An 18,955-nucleotide genomic window follows, 5' to 3' on the forward strand; every position below is an offset into this window, starting at 1 on the left:
TTTAGTGGTGTTAGATTGATTTTTTCTATTTCTATTTCCCTGCCTTGTTCCCTGCTTCAAGACATTTTTCTTTATTTCTTGTATTATTGTATCAAGATTCTTTTTTGATCATAACTTTCAGTTAGTCTAATTATTTTTATGTTTTCTCTTCTTGATCTATTGTCCAAATCTGTTGTTTTTCTTATAAAATGTTTCACTTTCTCTTCTATTTTTACATTATTCATGTTTTGTTTAATTATTTCTTGATCTCTTATAATTTCACTGGCTTCACTTTGCCCAATTCTAATTTTCAAGGTGTCATTTTCTTCTTTAGGATTCTGGATCTCCTTTTCTGATTGGTTGACTTTCTTTTCATAACCTTCTCATTTTTATTGGATTATTCTTTTTCTTTTTTTAGTTTTTCCTCCATCTCTGTCATTAGATTTTTAATGTCTTTTTAAAGATCTTCTATAAATTCTATTTGGGCAGGTCACCATTTGATGTTACTCTTTGGGGGTTTCTTACTTCAATATCTTCCTCTGAAGATGAACCCCAGTCATCTCTATTCCCATAATAGGTTTCTATGATTGGGTTCTTTCTCTTTTGCCTGTGCATTTTTTTGTGATAATAGCTTGATTTTTGTAATCACCTCTAGCCCTGGGTATGGGAAACGGTGTCTCTTGTCCCAGATCTTCAGTTCTCCCATCTGACCTGGATCCAAACCCAAGCCTCCAACCTCCTGTAAATGCCCAGAACCAGGAGCTTTCTGCCTCACTGCTTCTGCACTCCCCTGGCCTGTGGTGGTTCCTTCTTTCCTCCTAGTTGTTTAAGGGGCTTGCCAGCTTGTTGTTAAAAGAGAGCCTAGACTGGAGGTGTTTACTCCTCACAGGGACCAAACCTGGTCCTGGGATTTTTCTTCAGATTTTCTCAAACTGTCCCAGGAAAATCCTGGTTGTGCCCCCATTCTTCTTTGTCTCCACCCATACTTTGTTCACCCTAAGGTGCTATTTTAACTCTTTGTGGGGGAAACTCTTGAAAGCTTGGAAAATTCTGACCAACTCTGTCATCTTCCCAGAATCCTCTCAGGAGTTAGTCTTTCAAACCAACAATACACTGCATAAGCTTACATATGCAGAATAAATACAAAATAAATACATGGTAGTTAGATAGAGAGATCATTAACAGTTGAAAGGATCAGGAAAGGCCTTGTGTCAAAAGTGATGCTCTCATTGAGTTTTGAAGGAAGCAAAGGATCCTTTGAAGTAGAGGTGAGAAGACAATGTATTCCACATTGACAAAAGTCAACATATCTGTTGAGTATATAATGATGATATATAATAAGATCCTAGATCTAGAACTGTAAAGAACCTCAGAAGCCATCTTATCAAAAACTTTCAAGTTATAGATAAGGGATCTGAGGCTAAGGATGGATAAGTTTTTTTGCCAAAGGTCATGCAAATTTTAAATGGCAGAGGAGAGATTTCAACTCAAGTTTTCTGACTCCAGAGCCAGTGATCATTCCACAGTACTATACTCTGAAGGAAACTAGCCATTCAAAGAAGATCCAGATAGAGTGACATACTTACTATTCCTTATTATAACACCCTCCATCTCCATATTCTATGTTTGCTCTGGCTGTCCTTCATCTCTTGAACCGTCTTTCTCCTCACTTATGACTTCCAGATTTCAAGGTATCTTTTAAAAAATGTGAGGAGGGAGAACTTTCCAAGGGGCATCCTGTGAAAAGACAAGTATGGAGTGGAATAGGGTGTAAGGGGATCCGCAAGCCAGCTAATTTGGCTATAATGCAGAGTGCATAAAGAGAGTAATATACAATAAATGTATGAAACAGGCCAGAGTAAGAAAGGGAAATCCATTAAAGGTCAATCAGAGGACTTTGTATTTTACCTACAGGCAATTGGGAACCACTTAAGCTTCTTGAGCAGGGGAGTGAGCTTTAGGAATAATTTGACTGCTGTGAGGAGAACAAGTCGAAGAGAGGAGAGCCAGGAAGCAGGGAGAGCATTTAGAAGTCTATGGCTGAGGCAAAAACTGATGAGCTTCTTAAGTATAAGGGTGGTATCTGTGTGCACCTAGAGAAAGAAATGGATGTAAGACGTATAGTGGAGACAAAATCAAGAAGACTGAAATAATCGTGAGAAATAGTTTTCTATGGTGGAAAAATCTTTCTGGTGGGTTTGCTTAGAGATAGCAATGTAGTTTGCAAGACTTGTGGCAATATGCACATATGGAGCTGACTTCAGCGTCAGGCATGGATGGGCATAAAATCAACCAGGATTCTCACTCTTTCCCTGAAAATATGAGCAATGTTTTGGCAGAGTCCAGCCAGAATTACTGTGGTCTGGGTGCATCAGCATAAATAGTACAGTGACATATGTTTATACAGCATAAAATCTAATTATGTTCTAAAATAATGATATTAAGTGATGAAAAATGTTTGTCTTTAAGTTTATTTTGGAGGTTAAGTTTTTGGCAAGATGAGGTGTTTGCTTCAAATAAACAATTTACAAAGAATTTCACTAAAACTAGAAGCCAAATTCCAATAAAGAATCACTGCAAAGAGCATGGTAATCATAACAAATGGCTTGGATTAATTATGTAGATAGTTATGTCATTATGTAGGCTGAAAAATTTCTCTTGGTGGGCAAAAGCTAATGGAGATTTTTCCAATTTTCATGGTAATACCTGTCCACATAATTCAGTATGTGATCCCAATTGCCCACCAAATAGTTTAATTTAATTCAACATATACTAAGATATGTGCAACATTCTAGGGAGACAAAAATAAATACCACATGGACATCTATCTCACAAAACTGATAATTTAACAGGGGAAAGGATGCACATGAAATGGCTTCAACTAAAAGGAGGGCTACATAAATGCAAAAGGGATATTGAAATGAAGTTCACTTGAAGTCAGTGCTAATTGATTGATTGACAGAGGCTTGCCAGATGGACACCTCAGAGGATGTCTCCCAGTCTGTGTCTGGCAGAGAGGGAACCTCGTCATGTGTCTGGTATGAAGGAAGCTTATCGGATCCTCTACGACTCAGATTGGTGGTGTTCTTAAAGAAGGGTATTGCTTAGATGTTTTGATTATTAAAATTGGATTTGATGCATCAAGAAATATGTCTAATTAGTGTTTCCATCCCACTAGTTCACTTATGTAATAGTAAATCTGCTGTAAGCATGCACTATATGTTGCAGAAGCTCATTTCAAGCACCACCTATAATACAAAGCCTTTTCTGGTCTCCCCTTCCCTCCCAATATGTTAATGCCTTTCCAGCTACCCAGATGCCATGCATGTATTTTGTTTATACTTATGTGGGTACATGTTGTCTCTCCCCACTGAGATGGAATTGCCTAAGTAAAGTGCTTTGCTGGTAAAACATAGCAATATCAGCTATTATTGTTATAATTCTCCTTTCCTTCCCTGCTTCCATTCCTCCAGTTCCTATAGATCTGATGGTTGTTAACTGCTTTGCCCTTTAACCTCCTACTTTGCTCACAGTTGGTTCTGTGTCCTTCTGATTTCTATTTGATTACCTGGTCACTGAGTCAACACTACTATGATCATTGAATTTCATCTTCTTTATGCTACACAAGTACTGACTCCTCACTCAGGCCCTGTGACCCACTATCTGCTGTAACACTCACTTGAATGAGGACTTACAGCTGCTCCATGTCAGACCCAGAAACCAGGACTTCAGATTCTAAGTCAGTCTAAGAGGAAGTCCATAAAACTAGGTATTTCCAAAGTCAGTGTTTTCCACACACTGTCAGGGAACACATTGGTCTCTTCAAAAATCCCTTTTGGGAGTTTATTATGGATCTGGGAGTTGAGTGTCATATTCTAGTAGTTGATACAAAGCCAACTGCCTGCATGTTTTATTCACATTTAGCTGCTAATGGAAATAATTTAATGCCTACTACTTTCCCTAAGAACTTCTCATATTAATTACATGATCTTTTAAAGAAAAAGAGTCCATGAAAATTACCAAATGATATTATATGGCACACATATCCCAACTCCTGTCTGAGTCCTATGTTAAAGCAAATGATTCCATTTGATATTTTTGGCCTACGATCAACTTTGAAATATTTTACATGATAAATACAGTCCAGGCTACTTTTAAATTTTTACCTAAAATGATAGTAACAGTAGTGATCCTGACAAAGAAGCAAGGAGAAGAAACAAATAATATAATAAAACTAATATTAATCAAGCTATTTTGATGTGAGGTCAAAAACACTTGAAGTTTTTATTAACCAGCTTAATATTTTGGCATCAGGTCTTCTAGAACCTCTATTACCTCTTTTATGGATGAAATATTTATATGAGGAAATAGATTATTGGCAGAAATACAGATGTGTTAAGTGTGACACTTTTATTTCCAGGGTTCACAGGAAATAAAGCTTGGGCATACCACAAAACTAACAAACAAGTACAAATTATCTAGAGTTTAAAAATGTGTGTGTAATGTGCAGACACAAGTCAACAATAGAATAATAATGGAGTAATTTCTGAAAAATACTCTTCCAAAAATAACACTTACTTTATCAATGCTGTATAACACTGAGATCATCAATAGTCTTCCTTCATCTCTCCATGATGTAAAATCATAGATTGTTGGAGCCAGAAGAGACTTAGGAGATCATCTAGTCCAACCCTTTCATTCTACAGAGGGGGCCCAAGAGAAGTTAAATGATTTGGCTAATGCCAGGGTCTCCTGCTTCCTAATACAGTGGGTTTTTCTTTTAAATGTTGTACAATGCTACCATTTCTCAGTCACACTAGCGGATAATTTCCAGTGGCTCCAACTTCTTGTCTACTTAAACTATAATTAAATCAGGAAGGTGTAAAAAAAAAAGTAATTCTCTTGAGTTCGAGTCTTGCTATTTCCAACCATTTGTGGGACGCTCACAAAATTACACATTAAAAACAAGAAAGGAACTTAAAAACAGGAGGCCAATCTCAAATTAAAGGAATAGATTGAGCAATCTGAAGACAGAGAGTTTGCTGGTAATAGCTTGCTGGGATGCAGATTTGGTTTTTGATAACCTTTCAGGCCCAATTAGAGTAATACAGCAGCATTCTGTGGCAAATTAGGATTAGATAAATAAAGCACTTCACAGGAAAGGGAGGAATGGAAAGAGCAAAGGGAGAAAAGGGGGATATTCAGAAAGCAACTGACAGGATTTATTCTTGGAATAACAAAACATTTCCTGTTCAAGGGTAGGAGATGAGAGAAAGTGAACAAATACTTTTATCGTTGTGAAAGAAATCCTTTTAGAAAAAACTACAGCGTCTCACGCAAAGTCAATAAGTAATTATTACATCAGTGTATGATACAATATTCTTATATATATAATATATAATATCCTTATATATAATATATAATATTCTTATGTATGATATAGAATATTCACATTCTTGCATATTTTGCTATAATTTATTTTTTCTTACTCTCAACTATCATTGGGAGATTTTAACATTGCTAGTCAATCAAGATGTTGTGAAATTATTGCAGTTCTTACTTTTTCCCCAACAGTAGCAGATCTGGGATTTGAACCTGGATCCTCAAACTCCTGAGATTCCAAATTTGATGCTCTTCCATTCTTTCATGCTATCTCCAACTTGATACATCTAAAACCAAACTCATCTTCTCCTCCTTTACTTCCCAAACTTCCCTTCTAATTCCTTTATTCTCTTTCATGATGCCAGAATCCTAAAAATAAGCAATCTTAAAAACCAGGAGTCCCTCCTTGATCCCTTTGACCACCTACATATAATCAGTCATCCTTCCATGATTTCTTTCTATTCATTTCTTTTCCTCATATCCTCACTGCCACTTGAGTTCAGGGTCAGACTGTCTCATTCATAGACTATGACAGTAACCTAACCTATTATTGTGATCCCCATCTCCAGTCTCTTACTGCCTTTCTGTACTATGCTAATATTCTGAAAATACCTCCAAAGTCAGACATATGATATTGATTATTGTGAACTGTGAAAATAATTTATAGGCTAGTCAGGAAAGTAAATAAATACTTAACACTCATTCTGTTAAAAAGTCAAACTATATGCAGCCATTTTTTCTTCAAATAAAAGAGAACTGTTACTCAAAAGTTCATTTGCAAATGGTATGTTTGAAACTTGGGATTCATTTCCCCATAGAAATAATCCTATAAATGATGGTTAGGTTCCCAGACTAGTCCTCAGAAGCCTCTTTAACCCATGATGTACCTGAGTCATGAAGCTAGAAGTATTATTTTACCTATAGAAAAAGCACCATTTATGACATTGCTTCTTTAGGAAAATACATTCGAAGTTTGAAGTAGGTATACCAGGAACACATCCATCCACCTGGGTGGCACCCAGGTGCAGGAACTCTCTTGAAGTAAGGTAAGTAACTCCAGAGGGGACTGCAGCTTATAGAATTCTCCAAATTTACATAAGGGGAAAAAGGAACTCCACATATTTTTAGATTAATTCATTAAGAAATCTGCACTGTCAGAGAAAGGTTTGGAGGACAAGAAGTTAGAGATTTCAACTTGTCCCTTCCTCCTACTTATTCTAATGTATGGGTAATTCATAATTCTGGCATTGATTAATTGGAGACTGCTTATAAGTAACATTGCAGAATTGGTAAAGTCAACAAGAGGGAGTACAATTATCTCTCTTGCATCATGACTTTCCCCACTGTGGTTCTGATATATTGTGGGCCAGCATAAGAAATTAAGCAGGAACTTTTGGGGAGTTTTGTGGAAGCCACAAATGACAGGCAAAGGCCAGCAGATGACACAGAAAAATTTAGAAATTCAGAAATGCATGAAATATATGTGTAGTATTTTTACTTAACATTGACCTACATATAGCCTATGACAAGATACTTAACCCAAATTTTACAATAAGGTACTGTAAACACTCCACAAAAGAAAAAGAAAAAAAATGCAGACTTCTTCTCTAGTACAAAGGAAGGGCCAAAATATTTTCTGTGGATTTTCCAGATTCCAAGGACACTTAGCTCCTAACCACCCTGCAATGTGGAAGGGATAACTGAATATTGTAAAGCGAGCTGAATTTGAAATAATAGGTCCTGGCTCTAAATATGTCTTCTGTCACTTACTACCTGTGTGATCTTGGGCAAGTCACTTTTGCCCTCAAGGCCTCTGCTTCTTCCTAGGGCTGGACTAGATGGCTTTCAATGTTCCTTCCTCTCTGAAGCTATAACCTTTTATCCTCAAGAACTTACGATCATAGCTAGATCCTATGTGGTCAGGTTTGTCTCTTGTAGTCAGTCTACAAAGGCTTCACAGAGAGAGCACTGAAGTATACATTTCTGATGTTGTCAGTGAAGAAACCTCAGAGGCTTAGAATGGTCAGATACTATAAAGTACATACATCTGCAAGAAGGGAACCTAGCTTACACTGTTTTTGATCAAAATATGTTGAAATTTCCAAAGTTATAGATGTTTCTCCAGCTCTTCATGTGATGTCAAAGAACTGGAAACTAAGAGAGTATGTATCAATTAGAGGATGACTGAATAAATTATGGCATTGATTACTATTTCGCCATAAGAAAAATCGAGGGGATTGTCTAAGAGAAACTTAGGAAGACTTATACGAAGGGATATAGAATGAAATTAGTAGAGCTAGGAGTTCAATTCGTACTATAACAAACATTGTAAAGTGAACCAATTTGAAAGACATAAGAACTCTGATCAAGTAATGAACATACATTACTACTATCCAGCGCACCCCCAAACTATAATCCTCCTTTCTTTGATCTTCTTTTTCCCAATATAGTTTTAAAATAACAATGATGAATAACACCAACAACAATAATCACCAATGGCCCTTTTGTTTTCCTTAGCATTCCTTGTCAAGATCTGTTCATTTTGAGGTCAAGCACTTGAAACACCATTTTTAAAGGACCATGACCTTTTGAATAAGGTAAATATGCTTAAGTTGAGAAAGGTGTTATTGATGCTGAGTTAACAGGGAGCATTTAGAACAGCTTTTGAAAAACCAAAAAGCACTGATAAAGTCAGTGAATATGATAATTTTATTGATGATAAATAAAGCTTCTTATAATAGTACTTTAGCCTTTAATTGAACAATTCTGTAGAAAAGTAGCACCTTCTTCACTCTGTCTATAAAAAGAGGAAAGTGTATTTGCTTCAAGAAACTACAAATTACCAATAAATAAAGTATTTTTTTTAACTGTCTACTATATGCCAGGCACTCTCTTGGCACTGGGAATACAAATACAGAAATGAAATTTTTCTTACTGGAAAGAAGCTCACATTCTAACAGACTGCTTTATTTTTTTTCGGTATTAGTCATGTAATGTATTATAGAATCATTTCTAAAAAAAGAGTTGAAACAAAATAATAACAAAGTTTAGTACTTAAGAGATTAATTAGCTGTTTTGAAAAATATTTTCTTCTCTGGCCTTCACTTTCTGGATAACTGAAGAATCATTGTATTGAACTATGTTCATTAAGAAGGTCATTCAATTTGAAAATTATTAGCTTTCATTCAAATATGAATTTGGGTAACTGATGTAATATTACGTACATATTCTAATTAGAAGTAGTTGAAAGTCCAAAACTTTGAAACCTGTGTTTTTTTTCCTTATTCACTTTTGAATTTATAAATGACACATATCTGAATGAATTTTTCATTTATGAAGGAAGTAGAAAATATAATCTTTAGAGGAACAATAATAAGTCTTTTAGGTTTTCTATGAAAGAAATTTTCTTTTGGAATGTTTGTATTGTGACCATTTATAATGGATTTTCTAGGACAAACAGGATTCCAAGAGAAAAAAAAATTATAATTTAACAAGACTTTGAAAAAGATTATTCATTTTTAGACAACATATTCTAATTTTTCATTTAAAAATATCATTTTAGGTGTTTGAGCTGCACAAACACACTCACTAAACCTGGTTTTAACAATTGTGATACCAAGTACAATGTGGCTGTTATATTTTAGAAATCCAGTGTTTAGTGCAAAGCCTTAGAAACCACTTATTAATCCCAGGTGCTTTGCCTGGTGACTGAAGTAGAGTCAGGCTGTGCCAACACACAAATCTGGCTCAATTGGTTTTGAAAGAATTGACTTGGAAGCATACATGAGGGAAGAAGGACAGATTGTATGTGGTTTTATAGAGTCAACACTGTCAACTCAAATTTCATATTTTTGTGTCTTTTTGTCTCTCTCTCTCTCGACCTCCATTTTTGTCTCTCTACTTTTCTGTCTGTTTTTGTCTCTGTCTCTTTCCCTGTCCCTCTTTGTATCTCTGACTCTATGGCTCTTTCTGTCTCTGTCTCTGTTTCTGTCTCTGCCTCTCTCTCTGTCTTTCTCTCTGTCACTTATCTCTGGTTCTGTATGACTCTGTCTCTTTGTTTATCTCTCAAACAAAAACACTGCAACATATTTTTAAGGACAAATGGACAATTTTATTGCACGTAATGTACCTTTCTACAGGCAGATTCAGGCCAGGTTCCTGCCTCCTGTGGAACTAGAGAGATGAACTGAGAGTAATTAAATTTAAACACTCTAATAAAGAGGTGGAGGGTGGTGTAGGATAAGGTCCTTATTTACACAGCCTTCAGTAATGTTTACAAAGACTGGTCCCCTTGGTATTTCCATGGCATTTAAATTTGCTTTGCTACACCTAACGAATCAGCTTTAGCTACTAGGCAATCTACCACACAGGTAGCTAAGGCAAAGGAGAGGAAAAAAACAGATAGCCCTCTACTGAATATACTTTGTGATGTTTAAAAAGTTTGAGAGACATAGCTTCTGGGTAATTTAACCATTTTATTAATAATGCCAGCATTTTAATTAAGGGATGGTCATTTGGCCCTGTCTTTCAGACCCCATGGCAGTGGGCTCACAGTATATATATATATATATATATATATATATATATATATATATATATATATATATATATATATATATATATATATATATATACACACACACACACATATACATATACATATACATATACATATACATATACATATACATATACATATACATATATATACAGTTTTCAAAGAGCAGATGTTCCTGAAGGTGGCAATCAACTCTGGTTGGTTAACAAGTAATGAGAGAATGAATATTAGAATGAGAAGCTGGACTATCTTCTAATAAGGGTCTTGGTATATATGACTTGGATCACTCAAGTCTTGGTCAAAGGGAACTTATCAATTTCCATATAACCTGTCTGACAAAAAACATTTTCCTATTCCTGTCTGAGCAAACACAGTGAGCGGGAAGATACCCATTAACCCAAACTTAGAATTTATTTTACTGTCTTTTACTGTCTTTGATTAGATCTCAACAATTCTGGCTGGGTATATCGCCATGCTTCTGATTCAATAGTTATCAATATAAGAGGGAAATAATCATTTCTCACAACTTGCTTTCACAGTTCATAGAAATCAAACCCTTCTCAATAGCTATGTGATATTAAGCAAGTCACTTACTATCTTTGAGTTTTAGGTTTTTCATCAGTAAAGTGTATAGGGGTTCATAATCTTTCTTATGTCATAGACCCCTTTGGCAGTCTGGTGAACACTTCTCAGAATAATGCTTTCAAATACATAAAATAACAAAGGATTAAAAAGCAAGTTGATTATATTGAAGTAAAAAATGGATTTTTGTTCTTTTCATCAAAGTTCATTTTTGGAAGGTTCATGGACAGCAGGTTAAGAACCTGCATATTAGAATGTCAGAACTAGAAGGGGAGCGAATGATTATCTAGGTCAAACATCTCATTTTTCAGAGATGGAAATTAAGCAGCAATTTGCCCAAGGTGACATAGCCAGTAGGTAGAAGGATTAGAATCATTTTCCACTAAACTGACACAAAAAATAATACTAGGGTTTTAAAGTTTGCAAGCACTTACTTTGCTTGGATCCTCACAACAACCCTATGAGGTTCTCCCAGCACTATACCATATTTGACTTGGGCAATGACCTCCTGGGTTTCATCCAGGCCTACAGGCTGCCCATTATCCTGGATTGCTCATTCTCCCTCACCTCTCCTTTGGGGTGGGGAGACTTGTATGAAAAGAGTGTAGAGAGAATATAATCCAGAGAAACCACTTGTCCCCTCCAGCTTTAATGATGCCCATCCATACTTTTCCATATCACTCCTCCCCCTGCTCTCCTCCCCCACTACTCTGCTATAGTCTGAGGCTTCCAGTTCACCAGCTCCCTCCCCAGATCGCCCGTAGCCTCCACACATGCCCAGGCAGGAAAGGACTGGAGGTGCTTCTGAGAGCTTTCTCTCTGTGTCCTCAGGCTTTGGCGAGAGAGATTAGAGGCAGAGGTAGCAAGGACCTTGGGTTAGCCCCTGGGACAGAAGAAGCCTCTGCCTGGCTTCCAGGCTGCAGGGATTTGGGCCTCACTAATTTCATCCTGGAAGCTAGGGGTTAACCTTACAGTCCCCTTTGTTTAAGCTTGAGTCTAAGCTGAAACCACTGGTATGGGCCCTTATCATTTGGCTTCTCTCATGCTCTCATGGTCCTCTGTCTCACAAGCCTGGGCAGATGGAGGACTGCCGGGTACAGAGCCTCAGCTCCAGGTCATCAGGCCATGTCCAGACTAAGAATCTACTCAGAGAAACTCCAGTGCCAGGCATGGATGCAGAAAGGAGGCTGAACTGCAGGCTGGAGCTTTGGGACAGCACTTGGCACTGGGGAACGGTGGCAATGGGGGCCCAGCTCTGCTGGACGCCACTCAGGATGTGGGGCTGGGACCTCGAGCCCCTCCACCTAGCCCTTTGCTTCTCTCTCATTCCTGTGATTGCAGACATTTGGAGTAAAAATACAGGTTTTGGGGAGACCTTTAAAAAAGTTGTTCAGTTGTGTCTGACTCTTTGTGACCCCTTTTGGGGTTTTCTTGGCAAAGATATTGGGGTGGTTTGTCATTTTCTTCTCCAGCTCATTTAACAGTTGAGGATGCTGAGGCTGAGAGAGGTTAAATGATTTCCTCAGGGTCCCATAGCTATTAAGTACCTGGGGAAGGATTTGAATTCAGGTCTTTCTGACTCAAAATTTAGCTGTCTTATTCACTGTGTCATCTAACTGCACACATTCACAATATCTTGTGATCTCGTCATGCCAAAGTACTTGGTTATTTCAGGAAAAAAAAACAATAGCAAAAAACAAAGTATTTGCTTAGAGTTGTGTAGTTGAAAAATGGGTAAATATTTATAGAAAACTCAGTTTTATATTTTGTTTTATTTTTTGCTGCTAACTCCTGTGAACTTCATTTCTTTAGTAGATGGACACTTCCCCCTCATGTGGAACAACACTACCATTTTCCATTGTAGGAGAAAAAAAAAGAGAAACAAGGCACTATTTATATTATCAATAACTACCCTAGTCTCTATATTTTCAACTGTTACACTTCTTAAACCCACATCTGAAGTGAATCCTATTGCTTGTTATGTCCATTTATATATGGAAAAAAGACCGGAGCCTTTTAAACTGAGGATGCAGTTGAATGACGAGTATGGGTGATGTGGCTTGGTAATGAAATGTCATGAATACTGTACTGTGTGAAGATTTGTTAGGCCAAACAGTGTGTGGAAAAGATCTTGTCATGCCTAACTGGTAAGGCAGCTGAAGCTTCTCTCAGGAAGCAGTGTTCTAACTTTATAGAAAACAGAGAAGGAATTAATCTTCTAAAAGATTCACGGCCTGGTTTATGTCCACCTTTTTCAGGGTGATAATCAAGGCCAGTTTCCAGACTGCTGTAAGAGCTAAAATAGGCAAAAATGAAAAATGTTGTAGCAGGATATCAGAAGGCAGCTGCTGTTAACATTAGCCCACTTGGCATTACAGAATGGTTCAGATCTCTAATGAGGATGAAGGAAGAGATTTTTTTAAAAAAGAAGAAAATTATTAAAGGCTAAATGTTGAATGTAGATTGAAGAAATTCACAAAACAGAAAATTTTGGTTCAGGGATTAAATGGTTTTGAGGAAAGGATCAAGAGATGAAAGAAAGAGGCAGTTTGGAAGGAGGATGGAATAGGTTATACAAAATGAAGAATCAGGGAGGTAATACCCCAAAGTTCATATACAAACCTTGGGATACTTAAATAAGTGATTGAAATGTTTAATATTTGGCCATCATGAATTTATGCTAACTTAGTTGTAGAAGCCATTGTTGATGATAAGCAGATCTGTTAAAAAAGCATTGTTTTTATGACCTCACCTGATCCCTGCTAATGCTAGTCCCTTTCTTATGAAATTATCTTCTGTTTACACCATCAACCTTGCACTGTACACAATTATTTGTATGCCGTTTTTACCAATTGTATTATGAGGGCAGAGTTTATAATTTCAAAGAGGATCATATATATGTCTGAAAGGTTTGGAACCATGAGATATAAGGAATCTTCAAAGTAGGAGGCAGAAGAATCGAAGCATATATTTAGGCTCCACAGTAACCAACCCACAAACCAGCATCCCCATTTTGATATTTTGATCAAAAGCTTCCAGGCCCAATAAGTCTTCCTCACAAGAGTAACCAGGAGGCCACAGAGAAGCATGATGGTATAAAGCAAAATCATATACATGCTTCCCCTCTATGGTAAAAGAGATTACCCACTGGCCTCAAGTGCTTGTTCAGCACTCCTCAATCCTCACGTAGGTCAGCTCTGCTACCAGCAACTCCTGCTTCAGCTTCAGCTGTAGCTGTTGCTGTAGCTGTCTCTGGCTCCAACGGAAGCTGTTTTTAACCATCAGCTAGCAGCTTCTGCGGGAGTGTAAGGTACGCCAGGGAAAGCACAGGTTCTTTCGATCTGCTTAAGCAAGGGAAGCAAGGTGAAGAGGCCGACAAGCTTACTCCAATCCAACATATAAACAGCATTCAGTTAGTTCAGGGGAAAAAAAAACAAACTATTCAAGGGCACTTGTTGACTAAGTGCTAAGGAGCCCATTTTTGGTTACCAACACACCAATACACTGAGGGACCTCTTGAGGTGATGAACAACGTTTTTATCTTCTCGTAACCAATGCTCAATAAAGTGATGGGTACATAGTCATTCCTTAATAAATGCTGGCTGACCAACTGACCAACCAAATAGCTAACTGATATGATGCTAAATTATAAATATTACAATCATTTTTGTATTAAAAAACCTCATTATGAACTGAGTGCTACAAAAATATTGCTGTGACTAAACAGTTTCTACACATTTTAAAATCTGTGTTGCTCTGTCTTCTATTGACCAGGAACTATAGCATGTTTATTCTATTTTTTTTTTTTGAGTAATCCCTAGCACAGGACCATATTGGTGCTTAATGTAAAATATTTGAATGACTAATGGGCCAGAGGCTTCAAGTTTCATTTTTCCTGAACCCTACCTCATTTTTTCCCCATTTTGATTCTCGGTGCTATGAAACAGAATCTCTGTTATTTCCCATTGTTTTCCTTTGAATGCTCCTACCTTTAAATGTGTGAAAATTCTTATCACTTCCTATTTGCTGAGTTATCCTTTTCCTTGTCTCAAACACTCATCTCATTTTTCAGCTCCTACATATCTGTGTGACATTGGATAATTAATTTAAGTTCTCTGGGCCTCACTTTCCTCATTTCTAATGTGGGGGAGAGGAGCGGTGGGTAGACTTTGAAGTTTCTTCCAACTTCAGATCCACATTTATAGTGAAGTATATATTCAGAAAATTACCAGTGACAGGAACCTCATCTATTCTACTTTTGAACAGGTTTAGTGGTTTAAAAGTGTTTTTTTTTTTCCTCCCTTATGTTACACTGCCTCCTTGTAGTTTTCTTTTCTTTCTTCTTCCCTGTGGGGGGGGGGGCGGTAATGTATTGTTAATGGAATGGGAAGATCTTTTGCATTTGTATATTTGTATTTAATGGAATGGGAAGGTCTTTCTTGCCCATTAATAGGCCTATGTGACCTGCTTGAGTCACATGAGTCTGTGGTGGGAGGAGGTTGCTGAATGGGTGGAGCAGGAAGTTGAAGTGAGTTGGAACTTGGAGAGAGAGGAGGCAGAGAGAATAGAGGAGCAGTGTGAGTGAGACAGAGAGTGATTTTGCTTAAGAGAGTTTGTGGGAAAGGGAAGGCTTGGGGATGGTGGTGCCCACTGCATTGATAACATGTATAGATTTCTTTGTTGCTATGATGGATTTGGCTCTCTGGTGTTGGAATAAATATTTTGGTTTCATCTTCCATGAAGAAAGTCTGTTATATCTGGAGATTCAAACCTGGGAATACTCTAGCATATTCATAACAGCAGCTGTGGGTATCTCACTGGTGATATACTGAGTCCATGTTTTACAGAACAAATCCTTTTGTTAGGGGGATTTGTTCTGTAATGCTTGGATTCAGTCAAAGGGCCACACTTGAGGACATAGAGGATGCAGATTCCCCAACCTGGTCTAGTCTCTTTTCCATAGAACACCCTTTCAAATATTTAATTGTAGCAAACATTCTCCCATTTTCTGTTCTCCTACCACGTCAGTGATACTTGGCCATATTTACTTCCAGAGTTTCCCAATTAAACAAGAGTCCTCTTTACCAGGTAAAACATCCTCAGTTGTTTAATCTTTACTGTACGTGCTATAGATTTTAATATCATTATCCTACTTACCCTCTTCTCTTCTCTATAACTGCTCCCTCTGGTATTAGGGACCCATAAATTGACATTATAGTCTGTATGTGGTCAGACTTGGGCAGAACACACATGTGCTCCCAGCTCTGTCATAGTAGATACTATACTCACTCTAGAGATTGTCTAAGTTGGCACTAACTTTTTGACTGCCATGACTCCTTGTGGATTCTCATTGAAGCTTTGATCAACAAAATCCTCTGTGCCTATATCTTCTAGCCATATCTTCCCGGTGCTGAACCTGTGCAGCTGATTTTTGGAGTTCAGCTGAAGGATTTTAGATTTATCTTTATTTGGTTTTAAAATTTTGCCCAACTTCCTCTCCATTTAAGTAATTTGGAATTGCAGTTTCATGGTCATGACCATTACAATTATCACTACTATCATTATCACCATGACTATGACTGCTGCTGCTGCTGCTGCTACTACTATTACTACTACTACTACTACTACTTAGCATTTGTATTGCATGGTAAATTTTGTAAAACACTTTATACATGTCTTTTTTGGTAATACTACTACTATTGGCAACTGGTTACATTTATATAACTCTTTATAGTTCATAGAGTATTTTCCTTAAAACAACACAGTGAGATAAGTGGTAAAATTCCCCATTCTACAAGTGAGAAAACTGAGATAGAGGGGAAGTTAAATGCCTTGCTCCATTCAATAAATCAACAAATATTTATTAAATATATACTATATGCCAGGAACTGGCTAAGTGCTAGGACACAAAGGCAAAAATGAAAGAGTCCCTGTTTTAAAGGAAGTTATGTTCTAAACAAGACCAGAAGCAAGTCACTTAAGCTATCTGAGCCTCACTTTCTTGAGTGTCAACATCAGTAATGTTGATACTAATATAACATGTAAGAGTTATTATAAGAAAACACTTTGTAAACCTTAAAGTAATCTATGAATATCAATTATTCAAATAACTAAAAATCAAAATTTTTAATTTAAATTTAATTATTAAATTAAAATTAAATTAATTTAAATAAAAAAAACAGTAATGAGATTTCAGCTCACATATACTACCTATATCACAGTAAAGTTTTAGTAACTATGCCATATCTGATTGAAGCTGAAATAACAGATTTGGCCCTGAAGAAAATATGCGAGATATGATGTACCCTTTCATACATATTTCCTACATGTAAAGCCCTACTTTGTGATTCCCGTGCATGTTCATTCTCCCCATTGTTGATCATAGACATAGAGCTAAAAGTATAATAAGATAATGGATTTAAAAGTCATCCTATAAGTCACCTTAACACTCTCCTTTTACGGATAAGGAAACTGAGTCCTAAAACAGTTCAGTGATTTACACAAGGTAACACACATAGTGAGTGTTTTTTTTTTCCATGCCACCAAAATTAGAGTTATATTCATTGCCTGTGGCTAACCTATGATGATATAATAAAAATGAGGATATTACCAAAGTTAATCTGTAGCTTTAATGCCATACTATTTCAAACTTAGAGCCACTTAACAACACTAAAATAAATGTGTCAAGAATAGTAAGAGAAATAATGACAGAAGTAGTAATGAAGGGGAAATAGTTTGCCAAATCTCCAATGTTATATATATATATCACTACCTTAGCGATCATCAAAACTACAATTTACAATTTACCTCAATAATTCAATGTTTTACACACCCAAGAACATAAACTACTTGGAAAATAAATCTCTACTTTACAAAAACTGCTGAGAAAACTAGAAAGCAGTTTGGCAGAAATTAGAAGTAGACCAATAACTTGTGCCACAAACCACTATAAATGTGGAGGGAATATGCAACCTATGTAAAAGGTCATTTTTTTAAGAAAGTAGAAGGAAGCACCTGGCACAGCTATGGCTAGGGGCAAATGTTTAATCAAACAAAGGATAGAGAAGATCATAAAAGATTCAATTGACAATTGTAATTATATAAAAGTAAAAAGATTTTTCAAGAACAAAACCAAAGTATTAATAATAAGAAGAGGATCTGTTGAGTGGGGATTTTCTGTGACAAATATATTTAAATTCTGATATTCAAGAGATATCAGAAAAATATAACTATGCATAACAACAGCCATGCTTCTATTAATAAATGATCAAAAGATATAATTAGGCAATTTTAAGAAGAGATACAATCTGTTGGAAATTGTATGAAATCATATGTTCTAAACCATTAATTATAAGGTAAATGAAAATTAAAATAACTCATGTTTCAAAATTGGCAAAGATCAAAGGGACTATGGAAAGACAGACAGTCTCAACCTTATGGAAAGTAATTTAGAATTATGCTGAAAAAATCAGTGAAAAGCATACCATTTGACCCAGAGATACTACTTCTAGGCATGTATCATAAGGATTTTAAAGACAGAGGGAAGGGATACATAAACACAGCAAATATTTATAATAGCACTTTTTTGACTTGGAAAAGAACAAGACTAAAAATATGTCCTCAATAAATGTAGAAAACTGAACAAAGCAAAATAATGTAATATAGTATTATTTCTGTAGAAGAAATTAATTCTGAAGATTTCTGAGAAACTTGGGAGAAACTATAGGACCTGATGTAGAATGAAGAAAAGGGAACCTCGAGAACAATTTATACAGTGGCCACAACAATGTAAAGGAAAACTGCAATGAAAGACATCAGATTCCGATCAGTGAAGTGACCAATCAATTTCAGAGTAGTCACAGTTAAGCATGCCTCAGTTCCATTTATGAGAGAATAGGAGAAACATATGAATTTTAGAAAGAGATAATGAACTATGTGTGAAACAAAGTATATTTTGTTTGACACATTGAAAGAGTTGTTTTGTATTGCTTACCTGTAATTCTTTATTGCAATGGAGGTTTCCATTGCATATTTGTATGGTGGGTGGAGGTAACTGGTGAGAAGAGTTAGCAATATTAAAATAAAATAGTATTTTTTTAAAGAAAGAAATTCATTGTTAAGGAAAAAAAATCTGATTGAATACCAAAAAAGAGGGATGATCAGTGGGCTTCCCTCATGCTTCATTGATATGAAATACAAAGAGAATGATAAAGTGACTCCCATGAGTGTGGACCCCTGGTTTTCAGATTTCTATCAATCAACAAACATTTATTAAGTTCTTTCTATGTGTTAGACACTGTGCTAAGCACTGGGGATACAAACACAAATAAAATACAGTCCATGACCTCAAAGAGCTTATAATCTAATGGGGGAATACAACACACAAAAGGAAGGTGAAAAAGGAAGGAGGAGAAGGTATATAGCATGAGGCATAATGGAGAGTTCTGATGAAAT

The sequence above is a fragment of the Trichosurus vulpecula genome, chromosome 2 (genome assembly GCF_011100635.1).
Source record: "Trichosurus vulpecula isolate mTriVul1 chromosome 2, mTriVul1.pri, whole genome shotgun sequence".
Classification (NCBI taxonomy): Eukaryota; Metazoa; Chordata; class Mammalia; order Diprotodontia; family Phalangeridae; genus Trichosurus; species Trichosurus vulpecula.